This window comes from Hydractinia symbiolongicarpus, chromosome 11 (assembly GCF_029227915.1).
Source record: "Hydractinia symbiolongicarpus strain clone_291-10 chromosome 11, HSymV2.1, whole genome shotgun sequence".
Lineage (NCBI taxonomy): Eukaryota > Metazoa > Cnidaria > Hydrozoa > Anthoathecata > Hydractiniidae > Hydractinia > Hydractinia symbiolongicarpus.
The window spans coordinates 8,184,171-8,197,645 of NC_079885.1; the positions used below are offsets into that span (position 1 = coordinate 8,184,171).

Genomic DNA, 13,475 nt, shown 5'->3' on the forward strand with positions numbered 1-13,475 from the left:
ACAAAGCATGTAGGTAAACAACATATCAACATATCTTGTTGGTGATTTTTTGCCAACATGAACAAATTGAACTAGAAAGGCTGGCATGCTGTCTGTTATTCATACATTTGCCAAATAAGATGGATCGGAACACCAGAGAAACCATACAAAAACCAAATGTCATCCTGGACTACAACAAAATGTTGGACGTTGTACCTTATAGATAAAGTTATTTTGGGGAAAAAGTGTGTTTTCCAGCATAGGTTTACCTGTCTGCATCACAAGCAGGCATCCTCCATCTGGCAGCACAGAAAAAATCTAAGCGGCAAAGACCGCATTGCCCTGGTTGTCGAGAGCCAGTTGACAATCATGGCTTTAACCCTCCAAGTACACTTTGCCAAGGTCGAGAAGTGTTGTCCTCTCGAGTGGACTCAGATCGACATGTCCAGCAGCAATACCTTTCCTCTGCTCGGTCTACAACGCCTCAGCGCCAATCCACCCACCAGAAGTCTTCAACCGAGACACAGGACCAGTCAGCAGCTCATCCACTCACTGACCTTCGTAATGAACTGGCTCGCCCTGAAGACGAACATGCCACTCTTCAGCGTAGCATCAAATCTGACGAAGCCACACTTCGCTCACATCCAAACACTGTGTTTGGTCCGACCACGAACAGAGACACTTGTTACTCCATCAGCTACAGCTTATCATTCCTGTGATGACCCGAACCTTCAAACAAGGCAGCCATTTATAATCGATCATCTGCTGCGCCCATCGACTATGTTTTCCGAAAATTTAGGCCATCCTTCGTACCTTTTTTCCTGTATACACTGTCATTTTTCAATGATAATTGGAAAATGATCATTGAAAAATGATAGTGTATTTCAGCCTTTAACTTTCTATTGCTTGCCATGTTAATATTACGAGCTCTCTCTGAAACACAATTCTGGAGATCATTTTTCTTTTGTGTTGAATGTAATTCTAATCTATTTATATCTTTGCAATCACATTGGGCACATTGAAATGATTTGCTATTGGTAATAAAGCAATATAGCAGGTATCATTTTTAGCTTTAATTGACACGTATTTCACAACCTAGTGCCCAGGACTTAATTATTAATTCCTGTTAAAAATTTTGAAAAATGTTAAAATTAAAGTATAGATAATAATTTTCTTTTTTATCTTCGCTACCTTCGAGCAACAGGTGGCCACTAAAATATGAAAAATAAATATAAAATACAATTAATTAGACACATGCAACTATCTCCTCCTTATTGCCGCCATTCATTTTATCATGCACACTGTGATTGCTGAGATATAAATAGATAACAAAATTCTATAAACATTAGAAAAGAATGTTCCACATATCGCTGTTACAGACAATCCATGATAATTATTATGTTGTTTATTTTTATGCCAAAAAAACTTAAATATACATAAAAAACAGAGATTTTACTTTAGGTTTATAACCTGATAAAATGGTTTTTTATTTGTTTGTTTGTTCAATAGCAGGAAGAGTTATTATTGGCTGAAACTAATGTTTACAAATTAAAAGAAAACAACATTGTCCGATTTGGTACTGCCGGCATTAGCAGAAGATCGACTTGTCAAATTAATTTAAATTCATTATTATTTTGCCAATCGGAGACAAGGAAGTTAAGAATAAGGGAATCGCTAGTTCAGACACTTGGTTTTCGTGTTTGGGGTTCACGAGTTTAAACGTCCCCCACTTGTCTCCAGCATGAAAAAACAGAACACACGCACATGAGTATAAAATGATTAGGGTAAGTAAAAATACGCTGAATTTTTTTCTTAACATGATACGGGTTATGCAAAGGTGCGGGTTGGTAAAACACATTGATTGAAATTTTATGCGAGTTATTAGAAGGTGCGGGCTATTTGATAGCATCTAGTTCATAAGTCCCTAAAAAAGCTGAACTGCGGGTTATACGATGTCAGGTTATATGCCAGAAAATCTGGTAAGCCTGGTTTTACCGGGCCTTTGCTTCCTGCATTAGGTACACACACCCAGACTGGAATCGAGATTTGTCGAAACTTTAACCGCCTTAAGGGTTTTCAAAAACCGGATTGCAAATTCTCACACTCCTGCAACCGCAAGGTTGGTAATCAGGTTTGTGGCAAGCAACACCAAGGTTGTCAACACACACCTAATTGACTAGATTTGCCTATGTTTTCCTCACCTCTCAATTTGAAATTATGGACCACTGAACTAGATGATGATCCAGACAGGGAATTCCTTCTTGATGGAATTACTCATGGGTTCCAGCTTTTGCCTGCAGACATTTCTCTCACGCCTGCCGAAATGCATAATTATTCCTCAGCTACTAATCCTCTCTCTGCTGATAAGGTGGAGGCTACTATCATTGAGGAAATTAGTGCTGGCAATTATGTCTTGACAGACTCCAGGCCTACTATTTTTAGTGCCTTGGGGGCTGTTCCTAAGCCTAATAGTGAGGACCTGCACCTCATTCATGACTGCTCAATGCTTCCTGGTAAAGGTGTTAACACCTACATTACCATTGAAAAGCAACGATTTCAAACCATAGATCACGCTGTCAAGCTGATAAGTAATGGTTGTTTTCTGGCAAAAATTGACTTAAAATGTACATACCGGTCAGTACCAGTGCACCCTTCTAACTATGCTGCCCTAGGTTTGAAGTGGAAATTCAAGGGTGCCTCAACTTTTTGTTACCTTGTGGATACACGCCTACCTTTTGGTGGTAGGAGTGCTTCTGGTATTTTTCACCGCATAACTCAAGCTGTTCGGCGGATAATGGCTAAGAAAGGCTTCAACCTCATAGTTGTGTACCTTGATGATTTTCTCATCATTGGGAGTAACAGGAGTGAATGCAAAGCCGCATTCAATGCTTTGTCCGCTTTACTTGTGTCTTTGGGCTTCCAACTTAGTCCATCTAAAGTTGTTACACCATGTCAGGAGCTTGTGTTCCTTGGCGTCCTTCTTAATTCTGTGGATTGCACGGTTTCCTTACCAGCTAATAAATTGTCTGCGTTAAGGCGTGAGTATACAAAAAAGGTGTGATATTTAAAAATGCTTTTAATTCACCAAAACTTTATTTTGATATATTAATGTATATATTTTTAGACCTATATAATGCTATAAAAATTATTAAGAAAAAATAAAATTTGAAGGTTTAATAGACATGAAGAAAAAATGACCCCTCTCCTACAAATGCGATCTCTTTTACAAAACTACTAATTTCTCAAGTTTGCTGTTTGCTTTTTTGTAATCAAGACATTGATCTAAAAACGCTTTTTTAATTTTTTTTTAATGTTTTTTAATTTTGGAGTTATTTAGTTTTAAAATTTTTTCCACAATTTTTAACCTCTAATTGTCAGAAAACTCATCATAACTCGCGTTCTATTCATTCTCAAGAAATAAAAAAAAAGCCTTTTTAGATCAAACATTCCTCTCCACGCTAAGCGTGCTCTCCACCCCACATATTTTTATAGTTTTGTAAAAGAGATTTAAAACGTAAGTGATACTCTCTTAAAAATTTAACACTGTGAAAAAGTGCTTTAAAGTTTCTCACAGAAATCTGATACTTCTGCATAATAATTGATCACTATGGTAACGACCATTTTGTTAACAGGTTTTTTTACATCTTCTGTTTCTGCTGCACGTGTTTGCTCACATTCGCAATTATACACAGTTGAGTATGGGTAAAACAAAAACAAACTCTAGAAACGAAAAAAATTTTCGACTAGTGCTAGCTTGGTGATCGTCGGACATTTTTATTCGCTGTTAACTTATAAACAGGTTTTGCCATGTTTTTCACAGTAAATTATATTCAACTTCAGAAGACAAAAAATAAAAATAAAATATTCTTATGGGAAATAGAAGAAAAACTTCAAAAGAATCTTTTAACTACATACGAAAATCATTTTCCTCTTTGAGTCGGCTTTCATTTATAACCTTGAACATAATTGAGTAGTAAAAATTAATACCCAAGATGATTACGTGTGAACTAATATTTGATCTTTATTGCATAACAAAAAAGTGATTTATGAAAAAAAAATTTGGGGGGATAATAATCTATCCTAAATACATTTTTTTAAAAATATTTTTGCACCATTTTAAAGTGCAGATCTTTTTTTATCTAATCACTGAAAAAAATTTTTTTAGGAAAAAACCCATTTTTTTCTTATACTCACGCCTTAAAGGAAACGGTCAACTCTTTCTCCCTCCGGAAAAGAGCCTCCAAGAAACAGCTTCAACAACTCGCAGCACGCCTTAACTGGGCCTGTAAGGTGGTGTATGGTGGCCGTACCTTTTCAAGACGCGTTCTTGATCTGATGAACACCTTGTCATCCCCTACCTCACGATGTCGCTTGACACCCGAATTCCACAGGGAAATCGACTGGTGTTGTCAGTTTTTTTTAATGGGAAGTGCGACCTCTGTGACACTCGTCCTATTACTGACTTAGAAACAGACGCATGTTCCACTGGTATGGGTGCTTAATTTCAAAGAGATTGGTTTTATTCCCACCTTCTTGTTGATCACCCATGTGTACTGTGACAATACTGCTGCTGTTGCTATGTTAAATAAGGGTACCACATCCAACATTGTTGTTATGAAGTACCTTTGGTACCTGTTTTGGCTTTCTGCTCTTTATAACTTCCACTTAAAAGTTTACCATACACCGGGGGTGGAAAATGTTACAGCCGACCACATTTCCTGGTTAGACGATGCGTCACATATCCTAGCTTTCATGCAACAAATTGATCTGCAAAGGATATATTTTGCAAATGTCTCTGCCTTTTTACACATGTCTGAGTCCTGTTACTATTATCTATTAGCTAAGTTTTTTGTTATTGGTTAGGACGTTTTTTATTTTTGTTCTAGATCTCGAAAGATGGCCTGCTCTCTGATGTTTTGTTTTTTCGTGAAGTCACCTACTCTGCTAACACAAAAAAGAGCTACCACACTCATCGCTCTGCATATTATAAATTTTGAAAACTCATGCACCTCCCAATTGTTCCTGCTAATACATCAAGTCTCTGTATGTACGCGGCCTACCTTGCCCAATTTCTCCTTCCGCAGTCAGTTTGTGTTTACCTCAATTTTGTTGGACTTCTGCACCGGGAGATGGGGTTCTATAATCCACTCTCTGATAACTGGGTCCCTTCCTCTGTTCTGACTGGTATGAAGCGGATGCTTGGTGTTCCACCACAGCCCCGTCTTTCTATTACCATAAATTTGCTTCTTGGATCCGGTCTCGTTTAAATCTCAATTCCAGTAAACATGCCTCTTTTTGGGCTATTTTCCTTGTATCTTTTTTGGCCTATTTCGCATTTGTCTCACATGCTACCTACATTGCCAGCTGCCTTCAATGCTCGCATCAACTTTACTAGGTCTGATTTTGTTTTATCCCATTCACAGTTGTTGATACTAGTTCGCCGGAGTAAAACCATCCAGTTGGGACGGCGTACTATTACTGTTCTGCTGGTGGCTATTCCATCGTCACCTTTGTGCCCAGTTGCTGCTGTCGCTCACACGTTCTTACGCCTGATGTACCAGCTAACTTTCAAGCATTATGCTGGCATGACTCTGCCTCATTCGCTACTAGTATTTTTACCTATCGATTTTTTATGGCCTGTATAAAGAAAGTTTTGACAGAGCTTGGGGTTCCTGCCCACCTATATGGGACTCACTCATTTTGACGGAGTGGTGCCACATATGCACTGGAAGCGGGGGTTCCACTGGATTCCATCTCCATTCTTGGAGACTGGAAGTCAGATTCTATGTTTCTCTACCTACACATGCCACTATCTCAGCGCCTGTCCGCCCAGCGTATCATGGCATTGCACCTTACCACACATTAATTTACAATTTAACATACATTTGGATTTGGATATTCGCATTACCTACTATGTATATATTTATAATATAGACTCAGCTTTATATTAGCTACTTCGTCTTTATATAGTAGTATGCTCACTGATTTATCATTCTATATATTTAGTTGTTTTTGTGTATACTGGCTGCTCTTTGTATTTATTTGTTGTTGTTGTTTTTAGTATTCTTGCTAATAGAACCGTTTACTGCATATTTGTGTTTTTACTGTGAGTTCAAAGTTAGAAAACAAAGATTCTAGTAGAATCTTTGTTTTCTAACTTAAAAATCTGTCATATTGTGTAGTCTTAGGAGAGTTTTTGCTAATTTATATTTAGCTTAATTTAGATATATACTTGTAGTTCTCGTTTAATCAAAGCCTCTTTTGTAAGAGTTCGACCTTAAAGCGTGCTTGTTTTCCCTCAATCAAAAGTTGTACCACGTGACATTCTAACTGGGAGAATATTCTTCTATATAATTCTTTTTAAAAAAATTCCCTAATTTGAAGCAAATATTTTATTACATGGAATTCTTTGATAACTGAGAACTGTGGTCTGTTGTTTATTTTTTCTACTTACAGAAATGCTTGCGCATGTGCAAAAAAACTGCAAGCTAGCTAATATATATATTTTTTCTCGCTTTCCCGAAAGTAAGAATATTCCTCAACACTATTTATATACCATAAACAACTTACATAAAATATAAATAACCAATGTACATTGGTTAATAAGGATAATTTACAAGAAGTGGAAACAACGTCGTAATTATATTTACTTTCAGTTTTGCTTCTCGCGCTCACTCGTTCGACGACTTGTGTTCCCGGGAAGAGCTAGTAATAAAAATAGCACCCGGGACCTATCACCAGCACACAATCAGTGGCCTGCACCTGGTCCGGAGTGCAGTATGGTGGCCGAGAGTTGCCATTAATAAAAAACAATTAAACATTCAAAACAATTCAATTTTAAATGTAATGTTAAAATTAAAATAAAAATTCATTTCAATTTAAAAATCAAAAGAAATTTAATTTAAATCCAATCTCCATCCTTGGCCGAGGGCTGTCAAAGCTAATTAATATCGAATTTGTTTTTAAGTTGATTTGAAATCATATTTTAAAAAAATTAAATTGATTTGACTTGTGGCCAGGCATTGGGAAAAATGGGGTTCAGGTATATGGTGTTTAATTCGAACAAAACATGGCCGAAAACAACAACAAACGTGATGCGAAGAATAGGAAAGAAGATTGGGCAAACTTTGCAGCTACGATGAAGGGCAAAAGATTAAAGCGAACCAGCTAACATTATCAGATCCAAGGAAATGATTATAGCCAGCCTTCTGGTGTTGCCATGAAATACAGGAAAGTTGGGCCCCAAGTCTTTGTGGAATATGATTACGACGAAATTAGTCTTGATAATATTAAGAAGGCTTGTCACAAGCATTTTTATAATGAATTACCTACAGAAATGTCATGTGATATCGTAGCATCCCAAAATGGACCCTCATGCACAAAATTGTCCCCTATCACAGACTTTAAGAAACTTTATGTACGATTTGTGAAGGATAGTACAGAAAGAAGTTATGGTGCATTTTCATCTACTTTAGAGTCATTCCCTAATGCAGTATATCAACGAAGCCCGTTTGAAGCTATAAGTGTGAACACCACAAGCAGATTGCCAGCAAAATCAGTGGCATTAACACACAAGACTAAATCCATCACAAAACATAGGGCACCAAAACGTTTGTATAGTTTCTATGTGACCCCTTGGAAAAGTTATTAAAACTGCACAAAAGCCACCTACTGCAATACAAATGTATAAATTTGACATACACAAAATGTCATAGAGCACACCCTAAATATCCCACTTCTGTATTGAAGAAACACCACTTGGGCAGGGAGGTTTTCGAAAGGTTTATAAATGCACGTGTGAAGGGAAAGAGTATATTTTAAAGAGATTTTTGGATTTAACTATTAAATCCATGGATGAACTTAATGAGCATTTGGAAGTAAAAGAATCTCCTGTAACATTAGCAAGAAAAGCTATTCAAATGCATGCATTAGCATATAATTTTGCTGACCAGCTGAGATTGAGCTTAAGTCCTGAAATGCATAAAATTTTTGGAAATACGTTTTCCTACAACAAAGCCAAGCTAGGAAAAATAATTGGTGATAATGAATTTGTAATGATCGAAGACTATATGTGGACATTTTAGGAAGTACATCAACAATAATGGTAGTATTGATGAAGAAAAGGACGAGTTGGTTCGCAAAGCAGAATGCTTGGCCCATTTGTCTTACCAAAAGTCTAAAAAACAATTAATCTTACTTGATCATCAGCTACGGATTTTTTATAAATAAATACTACTCAACATTTTTTAGTTATTTTTTGTTATGTTCATACTTAATAAATAGGTGTGCTTTTACATAGTCTGTTGGGTCTAACGTTGATGAATCCAGAATCTGTTCACAATGTTTCCTAAAATCAGGATGCAAGTAAACATTTCCATACTGCAATACATTTGACAATTCTGCAACATTCTTTAGCTCCTCTTCTGTTACTTGAAAACCTAGAAGACAGATTAATTGGGCTAATGTTCTATTTTGTTCTTGACAATATATTTGTTATTAAATGATATTATAGTATATAAAAATTATGTTCTTTTAAAAGTGTACAATTTATGTTAACATTAAAGAAAAAAGAGAAAGTTCTTACCACATTCTTCTAACCCATATCTCTCTGGAAAATCGTAAATGCTTTCTAGAATTAATTTTATAGTTCCATTTTTGAGAATGATTTTTTTTAAAAGATTTGCCTGTCACAAGAGTTATTGGAATCATAATGATTTTCTGTGATAAGCCAGTTTAACCCCTCCTACTAGTACTTTTCAAGTCTTTCGTCCAGCTCCTTTCACCAGCGCTCAATTTAAAACGACAAAAGTGACCTTTGGATATACATATATACCTTATACCGATACCTTATACAATTAAAAGTCATAACTTTTTAACTTTAAAATCACGAAATTTACAAATTCCCAGACCTTGAAATAAATAATTATACCTGGTTCGAAGTTTAAGGACCATAGTAAACAGAATCAGTTGGGTCAGCAAGATTGCCCTTATTATTACGTAGATATGCTTGCATAGTAGCCATCACTCCAGTTTCTGTACCTCTATCCATTCTCAAATATGATGGTAACATTCTTGTCTCGTATAGATATTCCAAAAACCAACGACCTATGATTTCGGGTTTGGAATTTGTTGCCCACACTTTGAGCCACAGCATTTTTCTACTGGCTATATCCATACAGCCATATATAGCCAGAGGAAAGGTACTGTTTTGAAACCCCATTAGTTTATCGTGACCATCCACAGATAAAAACCAATTTGGACCTTTGGTGGTAAAGCATACTTTGGCTTGCTTTCTTTAAACCCAGGTTGACAAGCTTCCAATCTTTCTAGGTACCTTTATATCATATTTTTGTCGCATTTTATTTCGCATTGCCCTATACCCTAGCAATTTCCCTGGTCCATTCATCTCATTCTCCACTGCAGGTCACCTTGCTTATGCTAACTCCATAGTCAGTGTAGTAAATATTAAAGTGTCTTAAACGTCTATCTAGGGTTCTAAGACTCCATTTGTATTTAGAGAAATCTCTCATCATATAGTCCATTATCTCGACTCGCTTCATGCCTTGCAACACATAAGTGCTAAGAACTTTTTTTAACTCGTTGTCGAAACGGTAACCATTTGTTACAAGCGCCATGTTTGTTTACACTTTTCCCGCGCAAGCTCTGCGGGGGAGTGTATTTATATAATAGCAGTTCCCGGCCAAAAATGATTTTAAAAATGATTTAGATTTAAAAATTTAAAGCAATTTAAGTTGCATTTTATTTTAAAATTGTTTTCACAACCAATTTAAATTTAATTTTACATTTTTTTATTAAATGCGTTTTTTTTCGTTTGGCAGCTCTCAGACACCATAGTGCAGGACTGTTTAATTCTTTTCTCTCTTTTAGATGTATTGAATTTTACAAAAAAAAAATTATCTTTTCTCTTAATGCATTATCTGATAAAAAACCGGACTTTTGTTTACTAGGGGTCCGAGGTCCGGGGTTCTGTGGAATAGTTAATCGTTTTAATAAATCCTTTTGGTAAAGATAATAAGAAGTACGCGTTATTAATGATATGTCTTTTTGTCAGACAAAAATAGGCAAAAGTTTACTGATCAGTTAATATGCATCTAATCCTTATTTGTTGCGGTTATGAAAGCGTTTAAGTCAACGAAAAAAGAGGCCCGGGACAAGGTTGCTGCTGACAGCCTAGTCAAAATACCAACTTCGTTCCCAGGGTGTTTCTCACTTTTTGATGTTAAAGGTCAAGCTCGACCCCAGTACCTTCTAACGTAGCGGCAAAACTATCAAACAGCGCTGTTGAGAAGCAAATAGTTCTGAGGACGAAGTTGGTCTTACTAATATAAAAAATCAAAAGATGCCCTGGGAACAAGCTTGTCGGAAAACTTTTCACAATTAGCCTAGGTTCGGTTGACTCGCATTGAAATCAGGGTACTTCTGTGATTTAATGATATTCTGTGCTCCAAAAAGCGTTGTTTGTGAGGAATTATGGTTTAATACTACATTACTAAGAGAAATTAGAAAATAACCGCTAAATAAAAAGTAAAAAATGCAATTTACAACATACTTTTCACATCTCTCCAACTTAAATTTCTTCTCCAATCCACAGCGATAACGTTCTTATACTGGAGTCTGCTGCTTCTTTTACCCAAAGGCAAAAGTGTCTCTATGCTATGGTAAAGCGAAAGTTAAAATTTGCAGTCAAAAATACTTAGATTTGTGTGCATTGGATGTATATTTTTGAATTCTCTGCAAATTTAGTTTTTCAGTCTGTTTACTCAAGCGTTTACTTACTAAAATAACTAAAAAATTCACTTAGCATACTTTTTAGGAAAATTCTAGAAAAACATACTTTGTCAGCAAGACAACTTTCCCCCAACTTTAGTTGACCCAGTCAGCAGCCACAGTAGTGCTTCAAAATTGTTTCATCTTGCGTCTGTTAAATATTTTTGTAAACAAAAACTCCAACTAAAACGTACTACAACTGAGCAAAACTCAGATGTGATAGAGAAAACAATCCGTCCGCCCTAATTCAATGCTTAATCACGTGGTTTTGTGAACACCTCATTGGTTTATTAAAGTGAAAGTTGAGTCATTAACAGATAAATAAGTTTTATTGCCTGTTTTTTATTGCAAAACATATCACCAGGTCGTTTTAAACGTCAAATATTTTTGTAGAAGGAAACAAGATCATAAAACTTGCAAATAATAAACTATTTGTTAAAAAAGGATAAAAATTAAGCTTTTTAACAATGTCCTCCCCAGGCCCCATTTTTGTTGTTTTATATTGGAGGCAGCACGAGGTTGAAATTCTTAAGGCCGATTTCCAAACAGCAGCATTTAGTCGTAAAAAAGCGCCGCGATTTTTATCGCATATTTTATAAATACGTAAGAAAAACATGTGGGTGATGCGATTGTTCATAGATAGAAAAACTAAAAGCCTATACCATGTTTTGGTTAAAGATTTAATTCTATCGGATCATGAGTACTTTTTTAAGTCATTCAAAAGGAGTCCAACAAGGTTTGAAGAACTTCTTTCATTTGTGACTTCGAAATCGGCCTTTATAGCCTAATTATATGGGGCTCGATATTGACCGCGCAGCAGCATGATAAAATAAAACAGCTCGCCATAATGGCAGATCATCACTAAAAAATATTTGACATTATATGAGGCGAGTCAACCAGCCTAGGCAGGCTGGCTTGTTTTTTTATTTATTTATTTATTTATTTATTTATTTATTTATTTATTTATTTATCATCAATATTTACCCAGGATATACATTTCAGACACGGGTTGGTTAGGTGGGTTGACTCGGTTCATATAATACCACTTTGCTGAGCCAGGCGCCGGGTTGAAAAAGAAAAGCATGCGCATTGCGATCTAAAACAGAAGAAAAGCAATAACACCGACCGAAGCAGAAGACAAGAAATTTAAATACACTTCAGAACCTGTGGAGCAGCTTATTAATTTCCTAAATGATAATTTTAAATTAATTTCGTTTATTTTTTTACAGCTTGCAACAGCTATTTTCAAAAAAAATACGCGCTTTTCATTTTTTAACCCGACAGCAGTGTAGGTCATATTCCTGGTTGACTTTTTCCATATAATATGCGATTTTTTCAAACGGGTTGTGACCCACCAAACGAGCCAACACTGAGCCAACTCGCCTAATATAATCAGCCCCGTAAAGGGGGATTTTCGCGAAGCGAATTGAGCGGCGAATTCGACAGCGAATTGTATCTGAGCATGCGCAGTTTTTTTTGTTTTGATTTTGCGTCGAACTGCGCATGCTCAGATACAATTCGCCGTTCAATTCGCTTCGTGAAAATCCCCCTTAAAGGCCATTTTCAACATCTATCCTTTTTTAATTATGCTTGAAAGCAGCCTTGTTCCCACGACCTTTTTCGGTTGTTAATATTTGCCTCCGATATAAAAGTAAAAAAAAAGGTCCCGGAAACGAGGTTAAGTGTGGTAGTAACAAAGCGCTAGCATTATTTCGGATAATCAAGAACAAATTGGCTGTAGTTTTTTTGAGAAGAAAAATCAGTCTGTAATGCTAAAAGTAATATTAAACAACACAAAGCTTGATTAATTATAGACATTTTGATTATCAAGTTCTTAGAAGTGTTCCACTTTTTTGATAAATTGCTGGAAAACATCTCTTGTTTAGATTACTTAAATTTTGATCCTTTGGACAATTGTTTTTTGAGGTTCAAAAGAGTGCTTTTGGCATGTGTTTCTATAATATTTATGCAGATAAATGTTAAGTTTATGTTAATAAAAGTATTTTCTGTCTATGGCGTGCAGTTATTTTGCAGTTTTTTTTCGTGACATTTCTAAATTAAACGCACAAAGATCGAACGATATTTAACTGGACCTGGAAAATACCTTAAGGGAACTAAATTTCACAGGAATTTTGCCAAATTCGAAAAATTCTGATTTTTCTAACACTATATGGAGGTGCGCTGACTCGGCAAAACAAGCTGGCTTACTTGCCGGGCTGGCTTTTAACTTTGTTTATATGCAAAAAAAACTCCTTTGTTAGGCGGCATAGCTCTGAACAATAAAAACACTACAATAATGCAGAACAAAAGAAATAATTTTCATAATTTTGATTCATAAATTTCATTACGTGAGCATGATCAACCATCTCGCCTGGGCGATCCAGCTGCTTTGTTACTGTTTACATTTGTATTCATTTTCGTTACGTATCTGTGTAGCGTTACACGGAAAACTAGTTCCAGTCTTAATGTTATAGCACGTGCAACAACTCCTACCCTTCTCACCAGTCGATTAACCGTCAGAGCTGTAACAAGTTAAAAAAAACCCGCCCACCCCTTAAAAGTTTCTCAAAAAAAAATTATCGTACTTAAAGCTCAGAAATATGCCGTTTCCATATGGTTTCTTTTTGGAAAATAAGGAGTTTTATTCAGCCCGCATGCCGAGACATCGGGTAGAATAAGCGAGATCTCGGCAAGCGGGCCTGCTCGCC

At 36.1% G+C, this 13,475-nt stretch overlaps 1 protein-coding gene across 4 annotated transcripts in view; it reads right to left on the bottom strand.

Annotated features, from left to right (window-relative positions):
- The window catches only part of LOC130614024 (uncharacterized), a 49,591-nt gene extending 38,590 nt beyond the window's left edge, over positions 1 to 11,001 (bottom strand). For 2 of the 4 annotated variants that reach the window (XM_057435409.1, XM_057435410.1), the window contains exons 1-2: positions 10,835 to 11,001; positions 10,550 to 10,653 (exon numbers count right to left, since the gene is read on the bottom strand). The gene's annotated coding sequence lies outside the window, so the exon portion shown is untranslated. Of the gene's footprint in view, positions 1 to 8,274; positions 8,884 to 8,908; positions 10,530 to 10,549; positions 10,654 to 10,834 lie in introns of those variants that run through there. The other 2 variants (XM_057435412.1, XM_057435411.1) reach the window with 2 other exon arrangements.
- Positions 11,002 to 13,475: the final 2,474 nt, after the last annotated feature.